An 18,505-nucleotide genomic window follows, 5' to 3' on the forward strand; every position below is an offset into this window, starting at 1 on the left:
ATAATCTCAATGAAGATGAGAAAGTTTGGGAGGGTGTGTGTATGTGTGTGTGTGGGGGGGGGGAGTTGCCTGGGATTCTGAAGTGGAAGGGGGGGGGGGCTTTCGCATCAGACACCTGCAGGGGGAATAACACAGGCGGTCTCAGACACAGTGAGTAATAGAGACCCACAGACTGCACATGGAGAGCCAGAGTAGAGTGAGGAAAATTGTGTGTGTGTGTGTGGGGGGGGGGGGTATATGGCAGCGGCTAAAAGTGTCCAAAGTCTCTCTTTCTCTCTCACACACTCTCTCTCCATCCCTCTCTTCCCCATCTGTGCAGCCCAGCTGAGGGAACACATCTGGGAAACAAACTTGGATTCGGACTCTGGCGTTGACCTGGTGGAAGTAGAGACCGGACAGACGGGGCTTTGAGCCCTCTGCCCCCTTTCTCCATAGGAATGAAATACACCGAAAATAGGGCGACCCTCATTTCAGTGGAACCCGTGTTGAGTCTGCGAGCCGCCCCTGGCTGCAATGCAGACCGTGCAGGTAGGTCTGAGCAGAGCAGAGCGGAGCGGAGCGGGCCAGCTTTCCTGCACCCGGGGCTGGAGCAGCGTGCACAGTGGGCGTGCTGAGAGTTGTGGTACCCAACTGTCGAGTCTAAGTCTAATGGACACCGCTTCACATTAGAGGGTGCACTCCCCCCCCCGACCCCCCAGCGCACCCCGAGTCCCAGCGCCGATGCCCATTGGATTAGCCCAGAGCGCGTTCTCCGGCTCCAGTATGAAAGCACACGCTGCTGGAAAGTGATAGAAATGTAGCCGTGTTAGTCTGGGGTAGTTGAAGCAAAATGCAGGACAATGTAGCACTTTAAAGACTAACAAGATGGTTTATTAGATGGGAAAGGGCAACCGAGAGTGTTAAGACATCATCCAGGGGCGGGGGAGAGGAGGGGAAGCGGAGCCAAGCGTAAGAAAGAGTAGCCTAACTCAGAGCGGAAAGCATGCCTTGATCAGCGTTTCAAAGTTTATACATGTGTCATCGGAGGGGTTTGTTTTGTGTCATAAACCACAAGGCGGAGGGCTGGCGTGCGTCTAGGCACGGAACACTCAGCTCAAATTACAGGCTTCGCAACGCCATAAAAGCCGACCCTGTGCCTACTCCTTCGCTCACATGTTAACCTCCCATTCCCCCCCCCCACTCCCCGTGCAAATACAGAATGTCAGTCGAGAGAGCAGCCCCCATGCCTGTCTTTCAGAGCAGAGATGGGGACAACTTCCGCAGGGGGAGGCTGAAATAGGGGCATGCTCTCTGCAAAACCACCACTCACTGGCAATCCCTAACCAGGGGGAATCCTAGTCCAGAAAGATTTCCGACGGGGAAATACTCCTCCCCCAGTCTAGAACTCATTCCCTTAATCGAACCTGATCAGAGGAAGTCAGAGAGGAAGGGTGAGGGGAGAACACCTGTTTACACACAGCCTGAAGGGGAGATATATTACCTTATTCCTATATACAATCTGGCCAATTAGTGCCTGATCCAAAGCCCACTGAAAGAAATGGAAAAAATTCCCACTGGCTCCAATGAATTTTGGATGAGCCCCGTGTAAAATAACCCTGACGGTCTCTCTAGTTGTGACATTTTAATCCCGCTGGTGCTGGCTCTCATGCCGTGATAAATGAGTGTGCTGTGATATGCCATGGACACAATCCCTCCCTTGCAAGACAAGAAGCATCTAGCTATCTGTCAGAAGGAACACAATGTCCCGATGGAACTTGCTCTTTAGTCTTCTGTACAAATTCACACCCCCCGGGAAGTCTGCCCTTGTCAGTTACATAAGAGCGGGCTCATTAATATCAGGCTCTTTGAAAGTCTTTAATTTGCTGGAACAGCAAAGCGGAGGCCAGAGGGAGAGTTTTGTGATGGCCGCATGGAGGCCAGGAAAATGGGCCCCCAAACGAAGAATTTTAGCAAGCCTCTTTTGAGATCGGGGGGAAACGGGGGAGTAATTTGAGCACAGTTGAACACAGTTTAGATTGATTTTGAATCAGTGTGTCATTTACAGCAGCCATCATCGGCTTTAAACTTGTCAACTCTACAGCTTGATTTCTTTTTCAGGGTGGCTTCATCAGCCTTCTCCCGGCAATAACACCCCGGTCTCTTGGGTTATTCGGTGGCTGCAGAAAAGGTGTGCAGCGGACAAAACCATAAACAAAGCTGTTGGTTGCATGTACCGGGGACTTCCTACTCCAGCATCCTGGACACACAACACCCTCTCCCTCGTGCGGCAGCCTCAGCTTGGGGCTGCTGCAGCATTTGCACCACGGGCTTGATGAGGAAGAGGAACGGAAGGGGGGGAGGGCTTAGACGGCCAGGCTGCACGGAGAAACCGAGGAATCTTTACAGCAGCGGTCAATGGCTGTTTACATTTGAACAGGTGGCGGAGGGCCTGGTGGCGGGAGTGGAAGGGCCAGTGCACTTCTGTGCCTTGGGGCTGCGGAAGGAGCTGGTAACTGAGAGATGGATTGATGAGCCAGAGAGACACACGGGACCTCGGGTACCGAGAGCTAGCATTTCGGAGGCGGATTCCCCCCCAGAATTCCGGGTCTGGGACCTTACTCCCTTGCGATATGCGTCTCTCTCCAGGTCCTCCTTAGTCACCATACCCACACGTGGCCATGGCCAGAGACAGACTACGTGAAACGTAAGGGCACAATCCTGCTCAGTGCTCAGCAAAGGCTTAGCCCGTGGAGATCAAAGGGGTTGACAGGGCATGATCTGCCCCCACTGCCATTCATTCCCTCACACCGCACCATTTTGGTGGCTTCTTTCTGACTTTCCTCCTGCAAGGAGCAGAGGAGGAAGGGGGGGGGGGGGCATTGCCTCGCGTGTGGAGTCGTGGGAGGCAAAGAAGTCCTGTTCAAAGGGGAATAGAAAGCGCCCGGGAAAGACTGTGTTACGACTGGGGTGACTAGAGGCTTTGCAGGTATACACTCTGCGTAACAGCGGTAACATCTGGTGGATCCCCGCCCCCGCGGGTGTAGACTCCGACCCCAATCCTGCCTCGGCTGCGCCCCATCGCAGCACTGCGAAGAGGCGCCGTTCGAAAAGGGGATTCTCTCTCTCCGTTTACACCAGCTGCGGAGCTGTGCGGAGCAGATGCGATCCGGCGGGTGGCTCCTGTGGCTTGTGATCCCACACATCGTTTCCCGCAATCGCACCTTCACCTCTCGGACCTGCTGCCTCCTTCCCTCCCTCTCTCGCTCTCTTCCCCTTTCACAACAGCTCCCGGGCCCCGTCGGTCTTCCCACGGATCGGAAAGTTTCAAAGATAACACCCGCCACAAATAACCTGTGCGCGTCAACAGCTCCACGCGTTCCCCTCCTCCTGCCCACTCCCGCTCTTTGGGGGCATTTAAACAGAGCTGCTAGCGCAAGTGGAAGAGCATCGAGGCTGGCTCATCAATTAGCTGGCTGATCTCTCCCCACTCCCCATGCGCGCGTTTGTAAAAATCCGCGCGTCCTGCGCGTTACATGTCCCCCCCTGGTATCCGAGCCTGCGAGGTAACTCCCAGACTGTCTCTAACGCGTATCTCTGATTGCACCTCCTCATTTTCCCAGCCCTGTGTCAGGGATCGCCTCTTCTTCCCACTTCTCTGCGGCTCCCCTCCCACTGCCTGGCACACATCTGCTACCTTCTTTTAACCACCCTGGATAAAAGCGGCGTCCTGCGGTACCAAAGCAAAACCCCTTTCATGGAAAGGGCAGGCTGGATTATTACCTACCGGGGAAGTGGCAAATAAACATGTCACCTCTCTAGGCAGGAGTGACACGGAGCCCCGAAAATACCAAGCCTCGTCGGAATGCCGCAGTTATATAAAAACCCGTGGATGCTTCTTAAAAAGGCGAGGGAGTCTATCATGAGGTCCCTACGTCTCTGACCGTTTTAGCCTCGCTTTTGGGGCTAAGTCCGACCAGACCGCTGTCTGTTTGATGCAATCGCTCCCCCTTAGCCCTCTAGCCACTATCGTCCTCCCCTTTGAGCAGAAGTTTCCTTTGGCCACAACATTTTTTTCTCCTGGAAAGCAAAATGAGAAGCAGCTGGGTTCCAAGTCAGCCCAGGAAGGGGGCATTCAATAAAGCAAAGGCAAAGTGGCAGCCGACACAAAGGCATCCTCCTTACCTGGCATGCTGCTGCAGGCACAAGAAGTTGCATCCTGTCCCTCCGCAGGCGGTTTGCTGGGGAAAGCGACTGGGAAGTCCACCCAGCCCTGGAAGCCAAGAGCCAGCTGCACACGGTCAGAGTCCAGTGGCAGCCTCTTTATCTTTCCCTTCCATATCTTCGAAAGGGGGTGGACTCGGGGAGGGGGGGGGGGGGCTAGATTAGTCGGTGCTGTGATACTGGGAGAAAGAACAACAGTTTGAAAGCTTCGGACAAGAGGTGGGATGGTCCGCGCTGATCGAGTTTGTCACACACACACACACACCCGCACGCACACCCGCTCGGCGGCTCCTGGCACCGGGAAGCCTCCTGCCTCAGCTCTGCCAAGTTTAATTGCTTTCAAAAATAAGGTCGAGCCGCCGTGCTATCAAAGCGGGCTCTATGGTTCAGACAACGCTCGGAGAATTAAAAAAGAGCAGAAGCTGGGGCTCGGAAGCGGGTCGCTGATAATTCAGTCTTCTCTGCGCAAAGCGCTTGGAGGAGCAGCGAAGACGCGCAAAGTGCTCGCGCAAAGCGTCCTCGTTAGCCCAGGAGTTCGAGTCCTCCAGCAGCCCCCTTGGTGCGGTGTGTGCGTGTGTTCGATTAGATGCAAGGGGCAGGCAGTTTCTGCAGCGCACACTTACCATTTTCTTTCAATATGACAGGATTAGCTGCTGTTGAAGGCTCTCCTCCAATAAGATCAGCACTGCTTTCTGATTTGGTAGCTTTGCTGAATAGAAATTACTGCTTCTTGTTATCTCTCCCCGCACCCCCCCCCCCCTCCTTCTCCCTCATCAGAAGTCTTTATCTACAATGTGCACATCAGAACCGAGGGGTTTTTCAATTACTTTCCCCCCTTTTCTTTCCCCACAACCCTTTTTATTTCTGGTTGCGCTTGCAATTCCCTCGTAGCTGTAAGTCTCAACCAATGTATGGGGGAAAGGAGATTTTGCTTCTTGATTATTGCAATCAGAAAAGTCTCTGTGCACTGGGGGGGTGGGGAAGTGTTGTTACACTAACTCCAGTTGCGTTTTAAAACATGTTATCGTGCTGAAATATTCACGGGATGTTGTTTCCTTGGCACAATGACAAACGAATTAGGGAAAGGAGATACATTCTGCAAACAACAGCTAATTCTCCTTGGGTGTAAAACATTCCCTTTTAATTAATAATAATTAGGCTGAGAAGTATTTACTTTGCTTTAGGGAATTTGCCAGTTCAGGGGAAATAATCTAGCTATGAACATTAGCCGCTCTGGAAACCAGATATTGATTCATGTGGATTTGAGTTATGGGGTGGGGGGTGGATTTTGCCTTCTGGGGGAAAATACTGGGCGTGAGTAACTAGAAGAGGGGAACCAATCGGCTCTGTTATCCAAAGGAACCTATGTTGTAGGACAGACCTGAAGCGAGAGTGAGAGTTTGTCAAGGTGACATCAGTTTATATCTTGGTTTATGTGCCCAGCATTTTGAAAGTCTAGCCAATAATCCCAATGGTTTAGATCAAATAGCTAACCCGGAGTTAGAAGGGCCTACAGCTTTTAGAACAGGATCCCAGACGATGTACTGTCAACACAATACAGCGCACCCTGAACTGGTTACTATTATTGCGATTACCGAGGCCTATAGATAAACGTTCTACACCAGAATGACACCGGTTCCTCTTCACCTCAGTTCCCCCAAAGCCACACACTTCAATGCATGTGGTTCTCAGGCTGCGCTTGCCTGTTCTGCTAATCATTCCACGTCACTAGACACCGCCAAGCTGCTGAATTCAGATGTACCAGTGAGCACAGAGCCAAAAATGTCTAAGGGGACCGAGGAGTGGAGACATCTGAGTTCTTATCTTAGGGATAGGAGAATGTTTACTGTGTAATCATTTTCATTGGCCAGCCCTTGGTGCACACAAGGCTATCAATTGCTACGGTGTTGCTGTGTAACCCACCTTGCCTAGGAAGTCAGTGAATTTTGGATTCATACGGGAGAGGGTAGAACATAGTCCTGTCACCTGGATACACTGTCCTGGGGATTAACTGCTAGCTGGTGGGTAACTCTTCAGGTATAAAATAGAAAGCGTACGGAAGCAATTGGGACATATATTAGAAGCTGGAACTTCCTGTGTACTTATACTAGAAAGATTTCCCCTGGCCCTCACAGGAATGTATGATAACTCTGAACTAAAGGGGCTGATTTCCTTTTCTCTTAGACCTTAATCCAAAAGTCATTTAAATCAACAGCTTCAGTCAGCAACTACTTTTGGCCTCCACGGTCCCCTTCCATTGGGTTTACAACAATGTGACTCCATGGAGATACTCTTGATTTACCCCAGCAAATATCAAGCCAGTACCCACTAACCTACATTTGCACCAGTCTTGCTGGTATAAGAGAGCTATGGGAACAGACGCACCACTCTTAAGTCACGTTAGCAGACTGAGACCTCGTCGCTTAACATATTCTAACATTCATTAATCAAGATCCTCATTAGGGGGAACGGGAGAGTACACGCCTCTTTTTTCCCCCAGGTGCGTTGTGAATGTTTGATTGTGCACGTTGATTCCTGTAGAATTAATTAGAGTTCAATTATCATATATATAAATCAGTCTTTTTCTATGGCGAGGCAGATTAAGAGGTATGACAAGTATGGCCCAGTGTGATCTGTTTTCCCTTCTCAGGTATTTCACTAACACGGTACCCGAAAATCTCGCTTTTTGGAAGGGGACACTTCCCTTGCCCCCCATCAGCTTCTTAGAAGTATATTATCACATAGAAAGTCATTGAATGCAATAAAATAGCCTGCGGGATAGGGCGTTAGTGCTTCTAACTAGCTACAGGGGGGCTTCCCAGCAGATTTAAGTGGGTTCCTATGGACTGTACCGCAATGCCAACCCAAAGGTGAGCTACAGACACGCATCCGGATCGCGTTGGATCAGAGCCCTAAGCGATGAAAATGTAACCAAATGACGCCTCAAAACATGGCTTGTTTCAGTTCGGTCCGTCCTTCCTTTCTCAGAGAAATAAAGCAACGTTGCTGCTAATCGTAGCAGTATATAAAACTGAACTTCTTCTTTCCTGAACGCCGAGCCTAGGGCGTATTAAGACTTCTTGTCTCTGAAATTTATAGTCCACGATATTTCTTTTCGAAGGAAATTAGAGGGATCCCTCCCCGCCTCGCCCTCTAAGCTGTATTCAGACGAAGTTTTAGCCGATACATCTCCAAGATACCCGGTGACTCTTCGGTAAACAATAGCTTTTCACTTTGACAGAGCATCTGTTATTGCAACCCCCTTTCTTCCGAGCAGTAAATCTGTTTTACAAACCACCCACAACACACTTGCTGCTCCCGAGTCTAACATATTTAAAAGGCAGAGCCCTTTCTCAAACAAGCCAGAGCAAACAGAAAGCCTAGCAAGGTTAAACACTGGTAGAGGGAAACTGATGTTCAGAAGGGGGGCGGGAGTAATGCAGTATGAAGCGGATATGCACTAAGACCAGATTTATTCCCTCTTCCCCTCCCACCTCCGGAGTTCAGGGGCCCTTCTGGAAGAGGAAATAAAGTTAGGAAAGTTTCACTATCTGCATCTTGTTCCTACTGTGACTCACGTTATTATTCTCTAGCTACATGGCAGCAGGGCCCAGGCAGGAAGAAGCCCTGTTGCACTGAGAGCGGGAGGGGAAAAGATCTTTGCCCCGAGGAGTTTATAAGCCGGATAAATGCCATGCGGGGAGAGATGGAAAGGTACAATAGGGTGTGTTCCCCAGGAAGCCGTTCTCACTGACCTCCCTTCTGTCTTTTTTTATTGTATAACCCGCAGGCAGCCGGGGGGATCTGGCGCAGCCCTCTCGGAGGTAGCAGCACTTGCGAGATCAGAGGGAAGATGCTCGTACCAGGAGAGCAGTCAAACCCAGAGGAACCCCCGGAGCTCCACTCGCTGTAACAGAGGTCCCACGGAAAGCTACATCCTGCTGGTCTCACTCTCACTAGGGGGCTCAAGGCAGGATTTTGCTCCTCTCTGGTTTTGGAACTTGTCCTAAAATCTGATCATCCTGTTCACCCCGCTTTCAGGTAACCACGATGTTCTCTGGGCATGGGACTAAACTCATGCACAGAAGCTGTCCGAGTACTGTAGAGCGCTGATGCATGGGATGCAATGCATGGCTCGCCGTTAGCTAAATTTCCCTAGCAAGTGTCTGAGGGTTACAAGCCAGGGGCCTTCCCGGCACCTGCTCCATGAAAATGCAGGCTCGCCTCAAGCAAGCAGCATCTCAGGACATCGCAGTCCCGTGGCTGGCTGGAGCTCGCGTTCCGATTGATCGCTCCCGAGGCAAGGGGGTGAGATGAGAGAGCACATCCGTGCTCCCGAAGAGAACCAGCCTGGAACACTTGGCTTCCCCTTTTAGACCTTGCGTCTGCTGGAATGTCTAGGGACAGATCATTCCTTCAGAGGGGCCCTAGGACAGGAAATAGTCCTCTTAAATTGGGACTGCGGCTCAGGGGCATCCATGGATGGACCCCTCTTCCTTTAGGAAAGCAACCAGTCAGACACCAGTGTATCCTGATTTTAGGCTACAGGTCTCCCATAATAATTAATAACAATCCTGAACTGGACTGGCCATTATAAAACCTGCTTTCATTAAATTCAAAACTCAATCAACATCAAAATCTAAGTATGGGGCAGGTCCAGCCCCCTCAATTAACCTCCTTAGCACTGGCACAACAATTGACAGGTAATCCCCTCCCTCTTACAAATTCAGAGGATCCCACCTTTTCTTTCCATCCTGCTCATCTGAGGAAGTGGGTTTTGCCCACAAAAGCTCATGATACTCTCTATATTTCTGTTAGTCTCTAAGGGTACAGCTGCACTACAAGGTTTTTGTGCAAAAACCAGCTGGAGCATCCACACCTCAAATGAGCTCTTATGCAATTAAACAGGTGGTTAAATAGCAGAACAGGTGACTTCTTCACCATAGGTAAACCTCCTTTTCTGAGGTATAACTGCTTTTAGTGCTACAGCTATTGCACAAGAAGGTAAGTGTGGAGGCCTATGGGAAAAAGCACAGGTGCTCTGATGGCCGTTCTGTGACTGGCCATCAGAGCTTTCTTGTGCAAGAGCATCCATGCAGTGTGGGCGCTCTCTTGTGCAAAAACACATTGCTTTTGGGATGTGCTTTGAGGTATGGATGTGCTCTTGTGCAAGAAATTTTTGTGCAAAAACTCTTGTGTAAAAGGCTTCTTGCACAAGAAGCATGTAGTGTAGACATAGCCTAAGGGTACATCTACACAGCTGGGCTATTTTGGGATACTGGAAAGTATCCTGAAATAGCTATCCCCTGTGTTTTGAACCTGCCCACTACTTCCAGATAGGTCTTGAAATAGCAGAGGGTTATTTCAGCATCCCTGTAACCCTTGTTCCATGAGGGATGTCTCAAAATAGCGTGTTATTTTGAAATTTGGCACTGTGTAGACATGCCAAGATTTGAAATACATTATTTCAACAGTCAATTAAAATAAGATACACAGTTTGCATAGCCCAGATTGCTTATCTTATTTCAAGTTTAGGGTGCTGGATAGATGCACCCTAAGGCTAGGTCTACACTGCAACACAATTTTGGGATACCAGAGTATCCTGAAATAGCTATCCCACATCTTCACAGCAAGCCTGTTATTTCAAAATATAATGGGCTTGCTAGTCAGACGTCTCTATAAAACTCATCCCAGAAGGAATTACAAAATAAGATATTTTGAAATAAGATTGAAATAAGATACACAATTTGCATAGCTCAAATAGCATAGCTTATTTCAAGCTATGCATAACTGTGTAGAGGTACCCCTAAGGGCACATTTACACAGCAACGTTATTTCAGAATAACTGAACTCATGTAACAAGGAGTAAGTCCATGGAAGAGTGTTCTTCCTTCCACTTCCTGCTGTGTAGACAGCGCCAAAAACCGAATAGAGCTATTTCAACTCCAGTTGCATAATTGACGCTAATTTGACTTTTGCCCTGCTTTGTAGATGCCCTACAGGACTACTTGTTTTAAAAGTTACTGACTAACAGAGTTAGCCCTCAGAGACTAATTTAAAAAAATGTTCTTTGGTGGGAGCATTAGTCTTTGGGGCCTCAGTGCTTTTGATGCTCCGTGTTTATTTTGTGCCTCTCACACTGACTGCCAGGCAATGCAGGGAGAAGCGTTACATTAGTTTAGTCGGAGCTAAGCCGATGGCACAGGTGATTACCAGAGGTACTACCTGTAGCACTGTACTCACAACCTATCTGAAAACTACCGTAGCTTCTCCCCCCACCCCCCGCTTGAAGACTCCCGCGGAATTGCCCATTGAGGCACCGAGCATAGGCTACACGGCGCAATCTAGTCTAGGGCTACGGCGTTAATCTAAACAAGATCGGGTTGACCTTAGTTTGCCGCGATTTCGCTCTTCCTATGTGCCACTATATCCATTTAACTCCATCCCCGGAGTGGAGCCTTCCGAGGGCTGATCTGAAGGAGGTGGGCAGGCGTTGGACAGAGGGCAAGACAACAACGAGAAACAACAATCCAGGTACAAACAACAGAGAGCGAGAAAGAGACAGAGGAAAGGCAACAGCCCCAAACCGCGCCATCCGGCTCCATGCACAGCAATGCTTCAAGGCACTTACCAAACCGCAACGGAGCGCTCTGGCTGAACTGATGTCCCTGCCCTGAGCAGATAAGAGCAAACCATCAGCTGGCTATGTCCAGATCAATCTGTCCATCTGAATAAAGTAAAGTTACCGCGAGCAGGCAATGAATCATTGTCAGACTCGGGAGCTCGCTCGCCAGGGAAGAAGAGCACCTTCCTCCCGTCGGAAAGCACTCCGAGGCAGACAGGGAGGAGATGCCTAGTTTTCCCCAAGCTAAAGGAATTCACTATTGAGTCGGTGAGAGACACTCGCTATCCTTCTTCTTGCCCTGCCTGATGACTGTTGCTTCCGATAACCTGGGAAGCTTATCCAGAGCAGTCCATGCCGATTCATTTGAGATTCCCAGCGATCCGGGATGATTTCCCCAGCCAAACCGGAGCGGTGGACACTGTACACCTAATGCACTATTCAGGGATAAACCGTGTCTGGAAGGACATTCCGCCAGACACAGCGGTGCTAAGAAGCTAACAAGTCGTAAGCCTTGTCATATGCACGCGCAATGAGTTTACCAAGCAATAAACCCGTCAAGTTGCAGGCGTCTCTTTGGGCGCCTAGGTATAGCTGGCATGGCACGATCTTTGCAAACACCATATGTTCCCACCCGGCGGCAGGTGTGTGGGCAGATGGCAAGAGTATTTCAAACCAATCTGCAAAATAATATCTCTGTATTGAGCCATCAAAGCAATCGCGTAAGTGGAACTTTGCATAGGTTCGTGCAAATGATTGGAACAGTGGCGACTGAAAATGACCAGACCAGAACAGAACGCATGGTCAGGGCTGGGAGAAGGATTTGTGGCCCTAAACGCACACCGAAAATGCCTGGAGTGTGTTTGGATGGTTTGTGGCTTGTAAGACCAGCCGGCCAGCTGGGGTTCTCATAACCCAGCTCTTGCTGGCTGCCCAGCACCACCGAGCCTACAGAAAAGGCCGGTAGTTTTAATACAGTTCTGCCTGAAAGCAGGGAATAAAACCAAGAAACCGAGTTACCTCCCACCTTGTGTGTTCTTAGTTATTGCACAGAGAAGCACAAACCTACATGACTTAGCCCCCCCCCCCCTTCCCCTAGTGCTTTGGAAACTGACCTCCCCCAAAGGAAGCTTCAAGTCAGAAAGAAGCTAATGTGTGTTTGACCGGGAGGATCACAACTTTACCAACCGCTTTCAGCACGCTGGACAGTTCAGCGCTTCTCGCTCCAGCAGTTGGAGAGGGGCAGACTCTCCCAACCCGCGGGCCAGGGCGAGCCGGCCTCTGCCATTCTGCCCGCTGATTAACCGGAGCGTCTTCTTTATCTTTTAGCTGGAAACCTGGACACACAAACTCCACCCCCCTACACCAGCTGTTGGAAAGGTTCTAAAAGCGTTGACCCCAAAGCCCCTCTTTCGGGTACACTGCAGAGGGGAGAGAAGCCTTTCTAAGGAAGTGATAGAAATGTAGCCGTGTTAGTCTGGGGTAGTTGAAGCAAAATGCAGGACAATGTAGCACTTTAAAGACTAACAAGATGGTTTATTAGATGATGAGCTTTCGTGGGCCAGACCCACTTCCTCAGATCAAATAGTGGAAGAAAGTAGTCACAACCATATATACCAAAGGATACAATTAAAAAAAATGAACAAATATGAAAAGGACAAATCACATTGCAGAACATTAACTCACAAACATCCCACTCTCCCTACCTTTAATATCAGCAATTCACAGACACTTACCTTCCTTCCTCCCCCTTCCCACCCCCCCGCATCTCCCTTCTGTTCTGCAATGTGATTTGTCATTTTCATATTTGTTCATTTTTTTTAATTGTATCCTTTGGTATATATGGTTGTGACTACTTTCTTCCACTATTTGATCTGAGGAAGTGGGTCTGGCCCACGAAAGCTCATCATCTAATAAACCATCTTGTTAGTCTTTAAAGTGCTACATTGTCCTGCATTTTGTTTCTAAGGAAGGGCACCCATTGTAATGTAACCCTCCCTGCTAAGCAAAAATGACCTCCCTTCCCCCCCCCCCCCATGCTTCTTAAGGCTCTATTCCTCTATTTAAGGCTCTTTTTTTGAGTTGGGAGCTGCAGACTCGCTGAAAAAAATCAGTCAGGGGCTGCAGACAAGTGAGAAGCAATAACAAAAACAATCCTCACTGAAGTGGCCCCTGACTGAGAAGGAGAAAGACACTCCCCATATGGAACTTGTGCACCAGAGCCTAGTGGGGCCCAGGCTAGTAGATTTTGTGTGCTCTAGCCCCACACAAGGGGGAGTAGCTGAGGAAAGAGGGCTGGAGTGCCAGCACAGGAGTGGAGAGGAATCCTGGGCCTCAGGGGTCAGATCCAGGCAAGCTGGGGTGGCATCCAACTCCCAGGCCTTAGGTTTCCCACCCCTGTGCTATTCCCAAATAACCTGAGGTAACTCAAATCAGAGTCATGGATCAAATCCAGAGCTGGAATGAGGGACATTGTCTTTTCTGCTTTTCTTCCTTAACTCTTTGGTCCTCAGAATATAATATTTGTATTTCTCAGGCACTATTAGTTCTCCTTTTGCTACCAGCCACAATGCTCTCCACAGACCTACTTGTGTATTCCTCATTGTTTCCTCTATCCAGCAAGACAAATATTACCTGTGTGGGGGTGAGTGATAGGGAGGGTATTGTGTTCAGGTTGTTTGCTTGCCTTTGAGGAGGACTTTCTTTAATTTAAATGGCTAGTTCAATTAGAAAAGTTTGCAGCTACAAATCAGAGAACCCTCCAATGTGTTAGTAAAGTTCTAACCTCCCTTCCTCCGCAAAACCCCAGTAACCTAAGGTTCAGTAATATCAATTTCTCTCTTCAGACCAAGCTCTAAAGTAACTAATTAGTAGCCAGACTGCAAAGGTGTCAGTGGAACCTCCCTATAATGAGATCTGAGTCAATAACAGCCTGCCCAGCTGTATTTTTAAGTACCCACTTTCCTCTGACTAGACACGGGGGTGGTGTCTGCATACAGAAACTGGAGTGTAAATCAGATAATATTTTTTCTTCATTTTGATTAACTGGATGAAGAGGAAGATGGGTCCAAAATCCAATAGGTCATAAGAGATGATAGTTGCTGTAAATAGAGAGAGCTCCAGGGACTTCAGTGAAACATGGTTGATTTACACCAACTGAAGCTTGCATTCAGCAGGGTGGATCCTGCTTATAGAACGAGAGAGGGTTGTGAATCCGTAGATGTTTTCTTTTTCCTGAAAATGTTCTGTAACCTGGCCTGAGAGTGACAGAAAAACAGTGCTGTGTTCTCCATTAGGCATTAACATGGTAATTTACCGATACTTGATGACAAAGGAAAACCATTCTGATAATATTCTGCCATTGAATAAACTTTCAGGGTTCTCTCCTGTCATGCTTCAGGTATTCAGTAAAAATCTACCTTGCTGGCTAGGCAACTTCAACCTTCTTAGGAACCGGGGTACAGCTAAGCACAGGGGAAATGAGAGATCTGGGAGGGGTTTTTAGAGCTGTGTGTGAGAGAGATGGTAGTGATGATAATCAAGGAGGTAAAAAGATATGGAGAACACTAAAGGACTGTGCATATGTCTGGTGCAGACACGCAGCTCTGCCTTGGCCTTTTTCAAGGCCTATTCCTTTCCATGCATGGATGCCTGACCCAATACAGCTCCCTCCATTTTCTAGGGACAATGCCACAGAGGTGTATGATGCCAGTCAGACCTCCATCTATGAATCCAAGTAAAACAATTTTATTCACTCTATGTGGATAAAGCTCTAATGTGCAATGAGGGTCTTTGTGAATTAGAATATTTTTCTATGATTAATAATTCAGATATATATTACTGTGTTGTTATATCATTAAAATATGACCATATAGATCATTGTTGTAATCACTGTTATATATTTGCAACAAAACTTGTACAGAATATGGTGTCTAAGGTTTCTCTGAAAAAGTTTTGATTTGCTATTTGTAGGTATGTATCATTTTTGTGCTTGATGTTATGGGTATTATCTCTTTACCCGTATCTCAAATGTTTGTCTGGTGTAACATCCATAAGGTATTCAGCCGGCACATTGTGAAGGGGCTATTTAAGTTGAATGCCCTATCAAAGGACACTTAGCTCACAATGGACCAATGGAGACACTTACCTGTACCTAATGGCCATTCTTGTGGACGAGTTTCAACTGAAGTATAGGAAATGGTGGCTGCTGTGACTAAACAAAATTATGCATGGACATGTGACTTAACCATGTGACTCCATATTTCATCTTTGCCTGTAATTTTCCACAGTAAGAACAATGGGATTCCTTCCACATGGCAGATGCTATAAAAGGCCCTAGAAACACCTCCATTTTCCTTTTTCCTGCTCCAACTTTTGGATTATGGACTTATACAGATAGGAACTTCTAACAAAAGGATTCCAAATCACTGGTAGGACCTCAATCCTTTTGTTAGAATGCTCCCATCTGTATAAGTCCACAGTCCATCATCCCTAGCAGTATCCTCATGGGTTGCACATCCGGGGCAGGCAAATCTTTGACTTCCAGTAGTACTGGATGGCCAGCCTGAAGGCTGCCTGGGAAACCATGCACAGTCTTCCAGTGGAGGCTGCTGCACTGATTTGTTATTCAACCTACCATCATGCTTGCTTTTTTAATCCCAGCTATACATTGCGCTCAGGTCTTCAGTGAGCTGTCCTCAGTCATGTCCAGGTCCCTTTCCTGAGTGGACACAGTTAATGTAGACCCCAGCAAAGTATATGAATAGCTGATTCTCCTCTCCCCTCCTTCACTGTGTAACACTTGAACACTTGGCATTTGTCAACATCAAACTTCATTTGCCATGGTCTTGCTCATTCAACTTGCTTGGTTAAACCCATTCATCTTTCTGCACTCCCACATCTGCCTCCTGTTCAGCTGTCATCCTAGTACTCCTCCTGAGTGTCCTTGCTCTTCCTTACTGCCTCTAGTTACCCCTCAGCATAACTAGTTTGCAAAAATACTTTCATGTTTATTATTGCAAACTTCTAGCTCTTTTTTCCTTTGCTTCAGTCTACTCTCTCTCAATAGGCAGTTTCCCTATTTCCTGTGTGAATGCTTTTAAACATTTTACTTTATTAAGCTTCTCTTTCTAATGTGTGTGTAGTTTCTTTTGAGCTTTGTGTGATGGTCACAATACAAAAATTCAGATATAGGGCCAGTTCATCAGCTGGTGTAAATGTAATACACTTTAACTGCCAGGGAGCTATACTTTACATCAGTTGAAGATCTGACCCTTATTTTATTGCATGTATATACGGTATCCTGATTTGAGAACGAATATAAAAGAAATATCAGCTACTGCCATATATCCTAGCACCCACTCTTTTACTCCAAAACCCTTCTCTTTCTTCAATCTTGGAAATTGCACAGCCTTTTATATATTTTCATTGAAGCACATAACCATCTCTTCTTTATTATTTTAGTGTTATTACTGTTGTTGTTATTACTATAAACAAGGTTTTTAAAGTTGTCCTAAGAGATCTGATAGACTTGCTGCTGTACTATCATTACTGAAAAACTAGTCACTGTTTCTATAGCAAGGCTGAAATGTGTTTATAAAACATGAGAGTAGTAAGCAAAACTTTGCTCCCCATCGCACCACTGCTTTATTTAATTAGCTTACTTTAAAATAATAAAATAGATAATCCTGATTGCTTATGCAAGAAGCCCCTTCAGGCTTAGGATAAGTGAAGCCTCACTGGAACTATTCAGAGATGATTCTATAAGCGTTACGTGAATTGTATAGGTCCTTGCAGCAATACATCAACTAGCTTACTTTACAAGGAGGTGAGAGTCGTCCTTGGGGACATGTGACAATAGCTTAGTATATCAAAACTGTATTATATCTGGTTGAAATAGCCTCTCTAATATGCTTTCTTATTTATAAGGAGGAGAAAAGAAAAGTCACAGATGACATTTTAAATGGTTGGAATGATAATTGGGCTAATAATTAATAACGATAAATCCAGAGTGGCTGAAGTCCAGCCAACAGGCCAAATGAGACTCACGGAGGTTCTATAAAATGTCTTTCAGGCACTATCTTCTTTGATATGGATATGTGGCCTGTGATGGCTACATATTCCAGCATATAATCCTGCACAGAAATTGAAAGTTAAATTTTGGGATCTGTAGTCTGTAGTCTGCATTAAAGATGAAGATAGTTGAAATCTCCTTTCCATATGGCTCTTAGCCGCTTGAAGTTACCACTGTGATCCGTGAGTGGGCCAAGTTTCTGTGTCTTTTCATTAAAGCATAATTTCTACTATTGATCTTTCTGATTGTACCACATACATTTTATGTATCTTTATTAATGCTGATAAGAACAGTTTATCCTTCTATCCATCCCAGAGTGAGATGATGATGAAATGGAATGTGGTACAATTCCTCCAGAAAGGCTCTGCAATGATACCACACCTGTTCTCCTAAAAATCAGTACTGCACCAATGCACAGGCACATTTCTGTACTAATATCAAACTGAGGCTGACATATATATCCAGTAGTAGTGCTTGTTGTGAGATATTGGGAATATTATGAAGTCTGTGTATTTTCACACCATTTGGGAAAAATCACTCTATGGGGTAAACTTAATAAATTATGAAGCCTACTAACATTCTCCTCTTGATTTGCATCTTCAGGAAACAACCTGATTTAACTCTATGAACTGCATGGCTCCCTTGCATTATTCCAGTTGATTATGTATATTTAATTTTGCATGACTTCCTTTGAAATATTACGGTGAACATTCACTCAGAATCTTTGCATAGTGACTGATCCAAGTAAAAGAGCTACTTTTCTGAACTATTGGGGGATATTTTATAGTCATATTTTATCCCGTATTAAAAACAGATACAAGAAATGTAATAATAAATGTGATTGATAACATCTGGTGATATTCCATGACATTTATCTCTAGAGATTTAGGCACCAATTCAGGGAAGGACTTAAGTAACTGCTACATTTTAAGCATGTGTTTACACACTTAAAGGTGAGCATATGCCTAAAGTGCCTTCCTGAATAGAGAAACTTTCCTAAATTGGGTCTTAGTATATTTAGTACAGGACTGAGAGTCAGGGTTCCTGGATTCTCTTTCTAGTTCCCATTTTAGTGAGTAATTTTAAGCCACAATAAAATAAAAGAGCCTACTATTGGTGCCGTAGTTTTTGAATTCTCAACTGAAGCCCACCCCGCCCCATAGTGACTGCCTGGTTTAGGGGTGTGAACAATCACAAATCCAGATGATGTCAATGTGAGCTGTGCGCCCTCAGCATAATTGAAAATCAGGATCTAGGTATCTGTCAAACCAACCTGATGGGGGAGAAGTAGATACACTGGAGGGCAGGGAGAGGGTCCAGAGTGACCTAAACAGATTAAAGGATTGGGCCAAAAGAAATATGATGAGGTTCAGTAAGGACAAGTGCAGAGTCCTGCACTTGGGATGGAAGAATCCCAAGCATTTTTATAGGCTGGGGACTCAATGGCTAAGTAGCAATTCAGAAGAAAAGGACCTGGGGATTAAAGTGGATGAGAAACTGGATATGGGTCAACAGTGTGCCCTTGTAGCCAAGAAGGCTAATGGCATATTAGGGTGCATTAGGAGGAGCATTGCCAGCAGATCCAGAGAAGTGATTATTCCCCTTTATTC

At 46.7% G+C, this 18,505-nt stretch overlaps 1 protein-coding gene across 2 annotated transcripts in view; it reads right to left on the reverse strand.

Annotated features, from left to right (window-relative positions):
* CHRM2 (cholinergic receptor muscarinic 2) overlaps positions 1-4,801 on the reverse strand; it is a 135,943-nt gene extending 131,142 nt beyond the window's left edge. The window contains exon 1 of one of the 2 annotated variants that reach the window (XR_012906703.1): positions 4,162-4,801. The gene's annotated coding sequence lies outside the window, so the exon portion shown is untranslated. The remainder of the gene's footprint in view (positions 1-4,161) is intronic. The other variant, XM_075940154.1, reaches the window with a different exon arrangement.
* Positions 4,802-18,505: the final 13,704 nt, after the last annotated feature.

The sequence above is a fragment of the Pelodiscus sinensis genome, chromosome 1 (assembly GCF_049634645.1).
Source record: "Pelodiscus sinensis isolate JC-2024 chromosome 1, ASM4963464v1, whole genome shotgun sequence".
Taxonomy (NCBI): domain Eukaryota; kingdom Metazoa; phylum Chordata; order Testudines; family Trionychidae; genus Pelodiscus; species Pelodiscus sinensis.